We start from the raw sequence: 13,417 nt of genomic DNA, 5'->3' as shown, positions 1-13,417 counted from the left end.
GTAAAAAGATTGTGAAATTATCATCTCTTTCATAGTTAAATAACTTTAACCTGCATGGTGACCTTTGAATATGCAAATAACAGAGCTTTGTTGGATGGAATACATTTTGTTAATTGTAAAATGATAAGTGGAGAAAATCTGAAGAAAACAGGAATTCACTTTGAAGTAATCGTAGTTGAAGGTTTATGTGATAAGGAAAAAGGGAATTTTTATATTTATGTGCAGGCTCAGAAGAATGATTGTCTACTGCTGTTCAAATCTGTGACTCTACAGCTGTAATCAAAACCAGCAGGAGAATTTCTAACTTACATCACCAGCAGCAAACTTGATGAATATATAATGCATGCCCAGAGACTTAAAGAATTTCAATAGGCTCTTAGGTAACCGGGCTTTTTCTTTTTTTTGTTCTTAGTTTGTAAGACGTCTTTGGAAAAACTTAATGTTTTGACCATGAAACTGAAGAATAATTAAACATTTTTCTGCAGGTCAGAACGATCATTTTCACATAAAAAGGAGAGAGAATGTAATGAACATGCGGAGAAAATTATTTGCTCTCAGGCATGGTACAAGCTGGTTTTGAATAAATCTCTCTAGTCTCTTGTCAAGACAGGCATGCTGACATGTGACTTCTCTGCTATCTCCAGGCCTGCTCGTGTGTGTGTGTGTGCGCGCACGCACATACACATTTTACATGGCTGTGCCTTGATTTGGTGATCTCTGGAATGGTGGGTTTCGTTCTCAGTTCATGCCCGGGACCTGACTGGAGACAGCAGTTCACCTCTGCAGAGGTATATGGTGGGAACGATAAGCTGCTCTGCTGTTCCAGCCATTTTGGAGTGTCTCCCACATACCATTCTACTCCTAAGGTCAGCAAATTTTAAGCAAATTTCAAGCAAATTTCACCCTTGATCTCAAAGGGAACAGGTCCAGACCCTCAACTAGTAATGTCGCGTGCAGCTGACTTTTGCAGGCAAAGATTAATACAATCTTCGGTTGGAAAGAGTGGGTGATAATGCCTGCAGAATACCAAGCTTTACTCAAGGGATACTTGCTTGAAGATAAGGTTAAGGGTTAAACTAGAGAAAGTCTGTGTTTTAGGGCCACTTGCTCTTGGTATGCCTTTCACTAGCAGAGATGAGGCAGACTTCTGTGTTACTACAAACCATGGTGCTTTTTAGGCAGCTCGAGCTCTGTAGGAGTTTATGTAAGAGGGAATGACAGAATCAAATTTGAACTGTAAATCTACTGGCTGAAATCTATTAATGCTTTTTTTAGGCATTTATTTATTTTCATAACTTCTGTATTAACGAATGTAAATTATAAGCAAGTCTTTCTTTCGCCTCTCATTTTCTTATCAGAGAATATTTGTTCTCCATTGAGCCATAGCACAACCAATTCAAATTTGTTGCTTTGAGGCTGCATTTTTTGTTTGCAGTTCTGCTCTGGAAAATCAGAAGATAAAACCTCTTTTTTGTCTCATTGGATTCTGTAAAACTCCCTCTTTCTCGCTGTAGATCCTTCTGATTATTGCTTACTATGTAAGTTTTGACAGGAAGTAAGACAGTCTTGGAATTAAGATTCCAAAGGGCTGCAAGCATGCTATGTTTTGACTACTCCGTATGAATATTTTTAAAGGCTGCAAACTATGCTGTCAACCAGAAATACATCATATGAGCAAAATGTGGTTTCTCTGGCTAGAGTGTGAAGGGCTTTATCAAGGGACACGGACATGTTACCAGAGGAAAATCCCTAAAGACATGGTTAGTTTAAGTGTCTCAAAATAACTGACAGTAATGTAAATAATCCATGAGGATATTTTGTTGTAAAGACTCTGCTGTAACATTCATATGCTCCATGCCGTAAAGACAAACCTCTTAGGTTGTTATGTTCCAAGAAGTACAATAAAGGCATAGAAAGTAGAGAAAATTGAATTCAAACATGCAGGCAAGTTATGGACCATTTGTTGAAATGGTCTCATATTTGTACATGCTGTGGTTGGTTTCTTCTGAGTGTGTGAGCACAGAAACTTCAGAGCTGCCATCACACAAGTCATAGCAGCAGAGTTTTCTATCATTTTCCCACAAACTCCTCCCTCAGGAAAACTCAGGTTTTCATTCCTGAGTCCAATACATCCTTATCCGTTTTCTGCAGGCATCTAGATCACAACAATGTTATGAAGGAACTGGGGTAAATCCAAATGTGGGCCAGCCTCTGTTCCTTTTACTTATATAGGGTGCTATCATGAGATTTGTCCATAGCTGAAATCAGTGGCAATTGCTTCCTAAATACTTCCTACTAAATTAAACCAGTTAGAAATTATGAAAATACCAAGACCTGCAGGCTTGCTGGCAGAGAAGAGCCTATGTCTATGCTTGGAAACTCCCTGAGCCTCCACAAGAGGATGGCTGCATGAGAACTGCCAGTTGGGAACAGCATCTGGAACGTCATAACTCTGACACACACCTACCTTGGGATTGTCTAGGCGAATACTGTTTTGCACAGGCCGGAAACAGGCCAGGAGCCATTCTAACCATTTAACCACATAGATGTTCATATCTGAGTGTATATGGAAGTGTTCTGGGGCATTATTTAATTTATTATTGTACCTTGGTGTAGCCTTAGTGGACCGAAGAATTCTGTGGTGAAGTGGCAGTATCCAGATCCCTGGCAACTGCTTTATGTGGAGAGAGAGAAACTTCAGCTGCTGGGATATCATGTCTTCTGGAAAAGGATCCTGCAGAGGTCAGCCTGAAGAGTCTTTAGTGGCAATTTATTTGCTGTGCTGGAAAAGACTTTGTTAGATACATTCCCTAGTCCCTCAGCTTGTATTTAAGCCTTCTTGGCAAAAAAGGTGGTTGTAGAGATGGTTGTGGTGATGTTTGGTAAGTAATGGACTACTCTTTACGGAAAAGAAATTCTGTGCACCTTTATTCATTTTTGTGTTGCAGAGATGGAAGACTATGAATGTGGGAAACATGAGCAACTGGGTTGTAGGGAATACACATATGCCAAAAGCTTATTCGAATCCTTGTACTGATAACAGACTTACCCAGTAGGAAAGTCATAGCCTGCAGACTTCCAAATCTGAAAGATTTGAATTCACTGATTTTGGTACCTACTATTTCCCAGACAGGTAGCAGGAGAAAGTCAGATGGGCCAAAGCAGGAACCTGTCCTAAGAATGTGTGAAAAACTGTTTCCTATAGCATCCGCTTTCTTTGGGTTTCCACTAGCAATAGGAAGATACTAGAAAGAATCTATTTATTGCTGCCATTCCTGGAATGGAGATGTGCTGGTGGAGAGACAAATGGAAGCAATGACTTTCCACACATATTTCTGCTCTCACTGTCCTTAAAGAATGTCAGCCCTCCCTTGATTGTAGCTGATTTGGGGAGTATTCTCACCCAATGGAAAAAACAGGAATGCCTTCTTATGGGAAAGCAAGGTTAATGGGTTCAAATAAGGTGCATTCCATTAAGGTGCTCATTTACTTTTTTATAACATGAGGCAGTTGTACATCTGAAACTAACATTTTAAATATTTGCCATTATTAGCTATAAAAGTACAGTCATATCCTAAAAGTTCTTGTGCTAGGACTGAGAAGTGAACATACTCTTCGTATGCAGAAAGGTTGTATTAGAAATTGGAATGGAGTATTACATGAACTTAACAGAAGAAAAAAATCTTTCCCGCAACCATATGGTTGTGATATAACAAAGCATTTTGCTGCCAAGATATCACATTACAAAGGCGGGCTGCCAGTAACTTCTCTTTTCCTCATTTAAACACAACAACAACATCCAAAAAGAATTCTTTGGCTGAATCAGGCTGTTGCTTCATTATAAATATATACTATTGGCTGCCACTTATTCTACATGCTCAGTTTCCCTAGAGAGCCAGTCCATTTCATTATATTTTATTCAGAAGAGGACCGGAAAATGGCTTATCTAGCACAGATACTCTTAAGACATTTCTTTCTATTCCAGGATCTCCCTTGGAAAGAAGAGCTCTTGCATTGCTGCAGCCCTCAGTCCTCATTGCTAGTTCCTGCCTGAATTAATTTTGGTCTTGATGCAAAACTCGACCCATCTTAGTCATTCTTTGCATCTACACTTAGGAATGGGCAACTTTATGAGATCCGAGGCCAGTATTCTCTGAACACTTTGGCAAGGTCCATTTGTTCACTGCAGCTAAGAGTAGGAAAACCTGCTGATCTAGGCCTTGTCTTGAGGTACTAAGGATTTGTCACGGGATCTCTCATTCCTCCCTGAGGATAGCTTATGTGATTAATGTATGTGGCATCAAATTATGCTTTCTCTGTTTTATAATGAGGAAATTGGGAACGTTTGTTCTTGTTTAATCCCTACCAATAGAAAAGACATAATTGTTTAATCACAGAGCCTAAGGCAGCCACTAATACTCCCTGCATCAAAGCACAAGTCTAGCTAGGGATACTAGTTCCATAAAGGTCAATGTCCCACAATGATGCTGATGTATGTTCAGGAAGCATTAGGCCTTTATAACCATTAACATCTGTTCTTCTACCCAAACTATCTTTACTTCTAGGAAGTGCATCTTGTAACCTTCCCATGAAGTGTAACTGAGTCTTTGATGAGGACGTGGTTATATATTGGGCCACATCCTTGGATAGTATAATTTTTCATAGCTTTTCTGGCATTTTGCATAGATGTCTCTTCTATTCTATTTCTGAACTGTGTATATCTCCTCTAAGTGCAGTTGGACATAGTTACTTTGTGATCTGAAAGTGCGTTATCAGTATCCCAGGACATCTGACTTCATTATTGTTCTGCCTGTGTTTACCCACACCTTATTTTTGTATAGTTCCCCAGAAAATATGAGAATGTATCAAACCAAATAGCTGTCCCTCAGGGAGCAAAACAATTTTGCAAAATACTGAATGATTTGTCTTTTGGCAAAATCATTCATTCTTTGTGTTGCTGAGCTTTCAGTCTTGCTGGGAGTAAGAAATGGTGCTGGTTTTCCTTGTTGTCCACATTTCCTAACCAGCTGGAGTTGAGTTCAGCCCAAACAGATGCTCGTATTGCACTACAGATCAGTTTACTCACTTGTATCTGTATTGTAATTGGTCACAGATTATTTTGTGTGGGCGGACTAACATGTGATTAGCCATATTTAGATTTTTTTGTGTTTTTTATATCTAAATTAAGCTGGGTTGTGTTGCATAGTTTTTAGTTACAAATGGTAATGTTTTTGACATTGTAATCTCATATTCTGAAGTTCCTGTCATGTCACTTTGTTCCTTGTTCTAATAGTTACAGTGATCTTTATTTCAATTCACTCAGGTGAAGATTGTTCACAGGCTATTTTTCTCAGACGACTAATGTTGATAGCAACCTTGGGAAAAGGATTCGCAAGTCATCTTAGATATTGCATGAATGTTTGATACTCAGCTTTAATAAATAAGGAATCATACATGGAATGATAGATGGACATCCCCATGGTTGTGGGCTAATCTGAGGAGTTGTCATTTTCTTGCTCTAAAGAATTTGAAGAAAGTATAACCAGAATGAATGGGTGTGAGCTGTAGCAGGTCCCTCATCCTCCAGTGCCAGAGCTCTAGAACCTAGCAGATCTGCCCTCTTCTGTCCTCTACTTGAGCAAAGGGTCTGTCTCACTTGGCTCAGTCCTCCACTCCCTTTTCTCATCAGTGTCTCATAGTCTTTTGTTCCAGTTGCAATCAGCTATTTTGGGTAGATGTGTTCCACTTTAAAAAGAAAGGGATCCTGCCACTGTGGTTTATCCTTCCTGGGAAACTTTCCAAGTGTGGACAAATCTGAAGAGCTTTCCTTTTCTTTCGTTCTATGTTGTGTACTGGACAGAGATATCCTTAGATAACCCTCCTATCGTATTGTGGGAGTCAAGCGCAGAGGAAAGAGGCCTTCAAGTCAGTAATGACCCATTAAATACAGGCCTAATTGTTCAAGGGTTAAGTATAGAAACAGTTTCCTGATCTGGCTCTTTCCTATTAGGTTATATGATTTGTCAGTCAGCATATAGTTAGGCAACACAGCTGAGTTGATGTAACAGCACACTGTGCCTCCCTTTGCCCTACTTCTCCTTCTTAGTTTTCTGCTGAATTAGTAAATTGAATCAAGGAGCTGCTGATGGCAGTCAGGTGAGCCCCAGGAGCAGCAAGAGGGGAAGGGAGGGGCTCCATGAATGGGGAATTGAGAGGGTGAAAATTCTCTCCCCTGCAAGCAGAGAATTAGATTGGTTCAGAGGTTCACATGTCTGTATTCTCAGTCTTCTAGATGCTGGATATGCAATGGGCTGCTCTGCCATGGTAAGAACATTTTCCATTGTTTTGTGTTGCTAATGAAGTTGTGAATGGAGAAGCTGGTTATTTTGTCAAGGTTTCCTAGGTCTTGGGTCAGGACAGTCTCAGAAACAGAAGATATGATGTCAGTCATGGTGTACACAGTCCCATAGTGAAGAAGTTACTAACTGTTTAAAAACACATGGTCCATAACTGTGTTCCAGAGATGTGTAGGTAGAGGGCTTGGCTGTATGTTCTTGTATATAGCTGGGTCAAGCCTCCCTGTAGTGCTGTCTTCTTCCCGCTCCACCCCTTAAGCATTTACTTCTCCTCACAAAGCAGTATCTACATCCACAGCAACATTGGCTTCCACCAGGACGAGAGTGCCGGTGGACATTTTCTGCTGTTCTCCTTAACCAGTGTTCCCACTTGCTGTGAGATACAGCAGGAAAGGCAATGATGCTTGGGCTCTGTTCACTTTTATTTTCAGTTTTGTGTATACCTTGAGGTCTGTTTTCCAGAAATGACTGTAAGTAAAGAGGGGTCCCTGTCCATGAGGCTTCTTGGAGCAAGGGAATGAGAAAAGCCTCTCAAGTCATAGCTGGAAGGTTGAATGAAAAGGAAAAATTTCATTTGCTGCCACTGTGACCCAGCAGAGGACCTTTTTTTAATGGAAAGTAGAATCTTGCCCTCTACAGGTGTTTAAACTGTTTTGCGGTGACTCACATTTGTAGAATAAGTCCTTTCATACTCTAATTTGTATGTAGTGTTTGGTATTCTCTTTGTTGCTGCTTAGACCTGTAATCTTGCAAGGTGCTTAAAATAGCTGTTTTGCTACGCACTGAAGGTGTTTGGGTGTGGGGTCTTTTGTGGGGGGGGAACAGGGAGGGAAGGGTGCACAGCTATAAATCTGAGGTAAGGAAATGGTGCCAAACGATTGCCACTGATGACAGTAAAATAACTAGCAAAGATCCTAAATTCTATAAATGGGAAATTTCTGGCTTTGGATATCATAATAGAAAGTAGGTATTGGGAGGCCAGGCAGTGTAAACTACTGAAGGCTGAGAGCTCTTGGCATTTCATAAATCACAGGAAATGTTTTAGGCTCTGTCTTGGAAATGCTGTTATGGAGATCCAAGAGTGACTGACGTGCTTCAGGCTTTTTCTTTAAAACCTACCCGTTCTATGGGACGGATGTTTTTGTTTGGTGTCTTTTTTTTTCTTTTCTTTTCTTTTTCTTCCTAGTTCTGGGGTAGTTTTTAGTCCCCAACAGGCACCAGTCCTCTCTGTGCAGCACAATAAAACATGTTGTTCTTCTAAAAAGGCTTGCTTTTCATGTGATGTGAACAGTTGGTGCCGTAGCAAATCTGTTCAGAGCACAGTGACAGCCCCTTTAAACTGCAAAATGGAAATTCACTCAAGTTCATTACTGGAAACGCTTCCATAGAAAAGCCAGTTTGAGACCTAGCTTAGATACACGGTCAGCTCCTGTTGTGTTTCCATACAGGCCATAATTTTTTTCTATTTTCAGTGCTTTAAAGAGAACCTTTTCCTTTAGAGCTAGTTAAAAGGACTTCTTACTGGAAGAAGTGGTGTCCAGGACCAGCTGTATGGAGGTAGACAAAGAAACATTTGGTGCAGATTAAAATGTGATCAGCAGAAGACTTCCCAAAGGGAATATCGGGCTTGCTCACTCCATTTGATTCAGGCTAAGAGGCTTTGATGTAAGCTATCTAGTCCGTGGAAATAGACCTTTAAAGTACGAGTGTATTGCGTTAAAGATTTTCTGCAAGAAACAGTTCCGTTAAGGAAGCAATGCTGTGCAATTCTTTCCTTCCCTTTTCCTTTTCTTTTTAAAAGGATTTTATTTCATTTTAAAAGGGATTATTTCCAGCTGATGAAGTGAAGGGAAAGACTAATTTCTGATGTATGCTAATGGTAAATGGTATTGCATGGTATTTTCTGAGGAATTGCTCTGCGGCAGTAAGGTCCCCAGTAAACCTGCAGGAGGTGAGAATAAAGCCTTTTCCAAGTCTAGTTTTCTGCTGCTGACTGTCTCTGGGCCAGTCCACTCCTTGTGTTTCATCCCTTCTTTCTGTAGTGGAAAAATTTCTGTATCTGGTGTTTCTAGTCAGAAAAGGGTTTTGAAATCATCTGATGGGAATACTGATTTGGGATACATCTGATTGGGAGAAAATAAAGAGCCTGTTTAAACTTTTTCTTGTCTAATTCTGAGTCCTACTAAGAGTCCTAGAAAACTGTATCCAGACGGATTCAGTCTTAATTTCAATATGCTAAAGTTTGACTATGGTGGTCTACAGGCTGACAAATGGAGTGTGAAGGTTGAGTGTCTTCTCTGGAAGCAGCCCAGCCCCTTAGAGTCTGCTCCTTCATTATGGTGTGCCAAGGGTGAGCTTTGCTAAGCAGCCCCTCTAGTTTAAGCCTTTTTCCTTTGTGCAGTCTTAGAGCTTGGGATTTATATTTGCATGTTTACACATTACCTCATCCTTTGGTTGGACTGTGATACACAATTATCATTTTATTTTCCAGCCTTCAAAAGATTTTCCTGAGTTTATCATCTTTTGATATAAGCTCTCTTTTTCTTTTTTTTTTTCCCCTCAAATTTCAAAGGGATTGTCCCACTTCAAAGATCTCTTTTGAACCTGCATACTTATTACAGGTTATACTTATTGCTTTTTTTTTTTAATTATCTTCTGCCTGTATGAGGTTTCTGGAGCTGTGTCTTGGCTACTAGTGAAGCCCAAAGCCTTCCTATGTAGGAATTCATATTTCTTTATAATGTAACTTTAGAGTTAGTATCTTATGAGTAAAACACAATTGTTGTGAAACCTAAGGAAAAGAACCCAGTGTCTTTAGTCATATTGTTTTTCAGTTCTCAGCATTGATCACTTAAAGGCATCAAAATCTGAACCTCAGTTAGGTGCATGTATTTTTCAGAAGTGGACACACTTGTAACTCTGTCTCATGATATTCATATTTGGATTCTAGGAGATACTAACGAAGTTTTAAGTCTCCTTAGGCCTCTGTCTTTGTGTGTGTATTTCTCTCATCTGAAGTTACCCAATTGCTAATTTACCGAGGCTTCCTTCCTAGTTGTCTTTTTGACAGGTTTGTGCCATAATCTGATGCACTTCTGTAGTTGTGGTGAGTCTTAATTTGTCTCTATAAACAGCTGATATCTTTGGCTTGTCAGACGCATCTCTAAGGGAACTGCCTGCCTGTAGTGTTTAGGTTTCTCCTCAGCATTTGTCTCTTCTCATTTCTTCTAATACCTGAAAAATGATAATGCTTTGAAAAAAGGGCAGGAAAAAGAAAACAAAATACTGCAAAACATAATGCGATGGAATCGGGAATAGGAGGCATATGCAATTTCTGTGTGTATTTCATAAAGATGATTATGCAGTGATTTTCAAATCCTTAAAAGTACCTTGTACTCTTATTCTAGTATTCTATACCTTGATAATTTTTATGTTTGTTCTGTATGTGGAAGTGCCCGCAGTTCCTACAGGGGACTTGTGGGGTACTGTGCTGTGATGGATTACATCCATTGTAATCAATCCTGGATACTGCAGAATGTATTGCTATCCTTTGAAATCAATGGTATAAGTATGGATTGAGCTATAAGAGAGATTAAAATCTAGCCCCATCAGTTTAAATTTGGAAGAATATAATCAAAGAGAAATACAGTAATGAAATTTTACTTAGTTTCATTATATTTGATTTCAAGCTGAAGATCTGCAAAATCATTGCTTGATTTGTTGGATTGTATTGCTTGCATTTGTGGATTGCTCTAACCTGGTGTCTGTTAGTCACTTAAGAATTCCAAAGGACTTCGGTCTGTCCTTTATAACCACAACTATCTTTTGATTCAGTTTACACTTTTCACCTTTCTCAAGCCTACATGATGCACTGCAACACTGTAAAAGGTGCAAAAATTTACCTGACAGAGCGGTAAGTGTATCTTTTTTTTCTAAGACGTGCTGTACTGCAGCACAACTACCTTGTAATGTAGAAATTGCCATAGTAACTACTCATTTCTTATTGATTAGATGGATAAAAATTCTTATAATATACAAGCGGAGTAACTTGCTGGCATATGGCTCCAGGCTACCCCCATGGCAACTCTTACTTATGCATTCTCTTCTTTTTCTGAATGTTAGAGATTTTTAATGAATTAGTATTCCTTGGATTAGACCACAAAATAGGCTTTTCTTTTCTGCCACAATACAGCTTAAATCTCAAGTTTAAACTTGATATGCAGCTCACAAAGCAGAAGATTAATTTACATTGGTTTGTTATTGGATCAGGACAACTAGATTTCACCTCAACATGAAATCTGAAAGGAGAAAAGGAAGGAAAGAAGAAAGATTTTCTTTCCTCCCTTACCCCAAATCAGTGACAAGGCTAACCACTTTGCAGAGCTCTAATAAGTAAAAGAGAATATTCTAGTTTGGCCCTTGTGTAAATCTCTTTAGAAGATGCTTCTTACATCAGATTCACTTGCATGAGAAAACGAGTACAGTTCTTATGTTTCTCTAGTAACTTTATAGACATAGTAATGATTTTCAGCAGTGGCATTATGAATGCTTACTGAAGGCAGGATTAGGCCTACAGTGAGTTATTGTTGCTGACAGCTGTCTTGGTTCATGTATGGCTGCTGCTGAACCTACTATTGTCTCTTACAAGTCTTAAAGATGCTGCAACAAAGCTTCTACCGAGTTTTAGTTTGAAAGACAAGCTTTTTATGGATTCTGTCAGGGTATTGAAATTGTGAAGCAGTTAGGCAGAATGCCGGGTAAGATTAAGTGCAACACATTCTTCAACTGTGAAACGTCGGTTTACTCAGAATAAAATAAAATGAAAGAACAGCAATACTCAACCAGTTTTCCGCATTGTAAAGTCTAATCTAAAGCTATTCTGGAGTCTTCTGTGAGGCCTAGGTGTTAACTATATTGTATCCATCCTGTATGATTATTCCAGAATGCTATTATTTATGTGTATAAGAGACTGAAATGTGGGGTGTTTGGTGGTTTTGTTTGTTTTTAGAGCAATTTTCAGTTCAGGTCTTCCAAGCTATTGTCATAGATGTTATCCATACATGTCCACTTTTCTTGACTTGGAGCCCTTTCCCGCCTCCCAGAGTTAAAAATACTGGGTTATGACACTTCTTTTATTTTTGTATCACCCTTCTGATTCCTTATTTTTACCTACAGTCTGACAGCCTCATTTCAGATACTTGTATGACCTTAAGGCTTTTTTGAAGGAGATCCTAATCCATAGCGCTGTAGGAAATGACATTGGCATTTCAATCAGCTAGTCCTTCAGAGAACGACTATGCAGGAAAACATTCTTCTCTTTGTAGTAGGCTACAGACAAATAGAGGAAGCCCTTTGGCAGTTGCAGATATTTTCAGCCTGTAATAAGAGGAAATAGGCTTGGCTCATCTTAATCTAAGATTGGCCTGAGTTCTTATGTGCTTTTGTGGAGGCTTTCACAGGCAGCAGTGGGAAGCTCAGTATTTAGTGTCTTTTGTCTTTGTACTGAGATCTGGAAGATAGGCCCAGAAAGCAGGCTGAAATTTAGACAGCAAGAGAACAGCAGTATGGAGTGGATGAGGTAAGAGTATAAGTCAAGTTCTTATTTGTCTCTTTCCCCCCCCTGTTCCCACCTTAACCCAATCTAACAGGAGAAGAAAGGACCTCAGTGAGTCCAAATGAGGAAAAGGTTGCATGCAGCTTTTTAGGCTCACCTGCAAGACACACTGAGCACCATTCAAGTTCCTCTATTAGCAGCTCATGGGGGATCATTGTGATGGAGCTGGCTCACGAGCTCTTCCTGTGCTGGCTTTAAAATACAAGAGGAGGTTTTCAGGACACAGATGATGTGCAGTTGTCTTGGGCATTGGTGTCTATTCCATTAGGTGTTTGTGTGGCTTTATTTCGCCACTGGTGTGGTGGCCAATTCTGAGCAAACATCTTTGCTACATCTGCCATCATGACCCCTCTTCATTACCTCACCATTACAGAGTAGGAATATTTTGTTTCTCCTCCCCTCTCAAGAGAGGAGCTTGTGTATTATTCTTGAATGGCTTCTTTCCTCTTACAGTAGCATGGAAAAAGGTGGAGACCTGAACCCCAGGACCTGGGGGCCCAGGTCTCTCCAATCTGGTGATTCAAGGGTTTTCTGTTGACACGGAACCAAAGAAACAGCCTGGTACAGATTTAGATGATAGTGTTCTCTTCTAATGCTTTTGCAGAGTACTTTGTGATCTTCCTGCCTGAAGAACATTGAAAATATGCAGGGTGGTATTAAACTGATCAGACATAAAACACAAACTCACAAGGTGTCAGGCAGGCATGACCTGAAAAAATACAAAAGATGTGTATGAGAGATTCTTCTGGATGTATATTCCTATCAAAGTTTTTAAGTGAGTCAGAAATAAAAACATTATTGTTTCCTGTACTTTCCACTAAAAGTTGATTTAAAAACATGGAGCAGAATATTATAAAATAGCTCTTAAAGATAGGTCATGCACTGTATCAGTCACAGGTGCTTTTATGCAAGATTCTCTCAGAAAAGAGGCCAATCATGCCTTTTTCCAAAGCAGGTAATTTCCAAAGCATTTACTTTCCTGGAAGCTAGTTATTCCACTGCTTCTGCCCATTCCTTCTGGATGATGTAAGGAGTCGTTCACAAGCTATACACTGTAAAGAGTCTAAAATACGCTGTTCCTGGACATGCAGTTTTGTAACAGTAACCAAGCTAAACCTGAACTTTCTCCCTCAGTTTGACTTCTAGAGTTTCTGTTGCAGGACTGCTTGGGGCAGAAAGCATTAAAGGTTTGAATATCCCCCCCCCTCCCCCCGATAATCATTTCCACTCTCCTTATACTGCAGTGGTGTTTAATCTGCTGTTCATTAAGCTGTACAGCTGTGAGACTGAATTGGGAGAATTCACTTCACTCGCTTGGGAGAAGCTAATGCCACTTGGTAGAGAGGAGAGCTGCCCACCACCAAAATACTTAATCTTCTTGTATTCGTTTTACTAGATATGGCTTCCCCCTTTGCATCTCCCCTCATAAACAAAGTTATCCTGTAAC

The sequence above is a fragment of the Apteryx mantelli genome, chromosome 7 (assembly GCF_036417845.1).
Source record: "Apteryx mantelli isolate bAptMan1 chromosome 7, bAptMan1.hap1, whole genome shotgun sequence".
Taxonomy (NCBI): Eukaryota; Metazoa; Chordata; class Aves; order Apterygiformes; family Apterygidae; genus Apteryx; species Apteryx mantelli.
Note: the sequence above shows the minus strand (reverse complement) of the source record.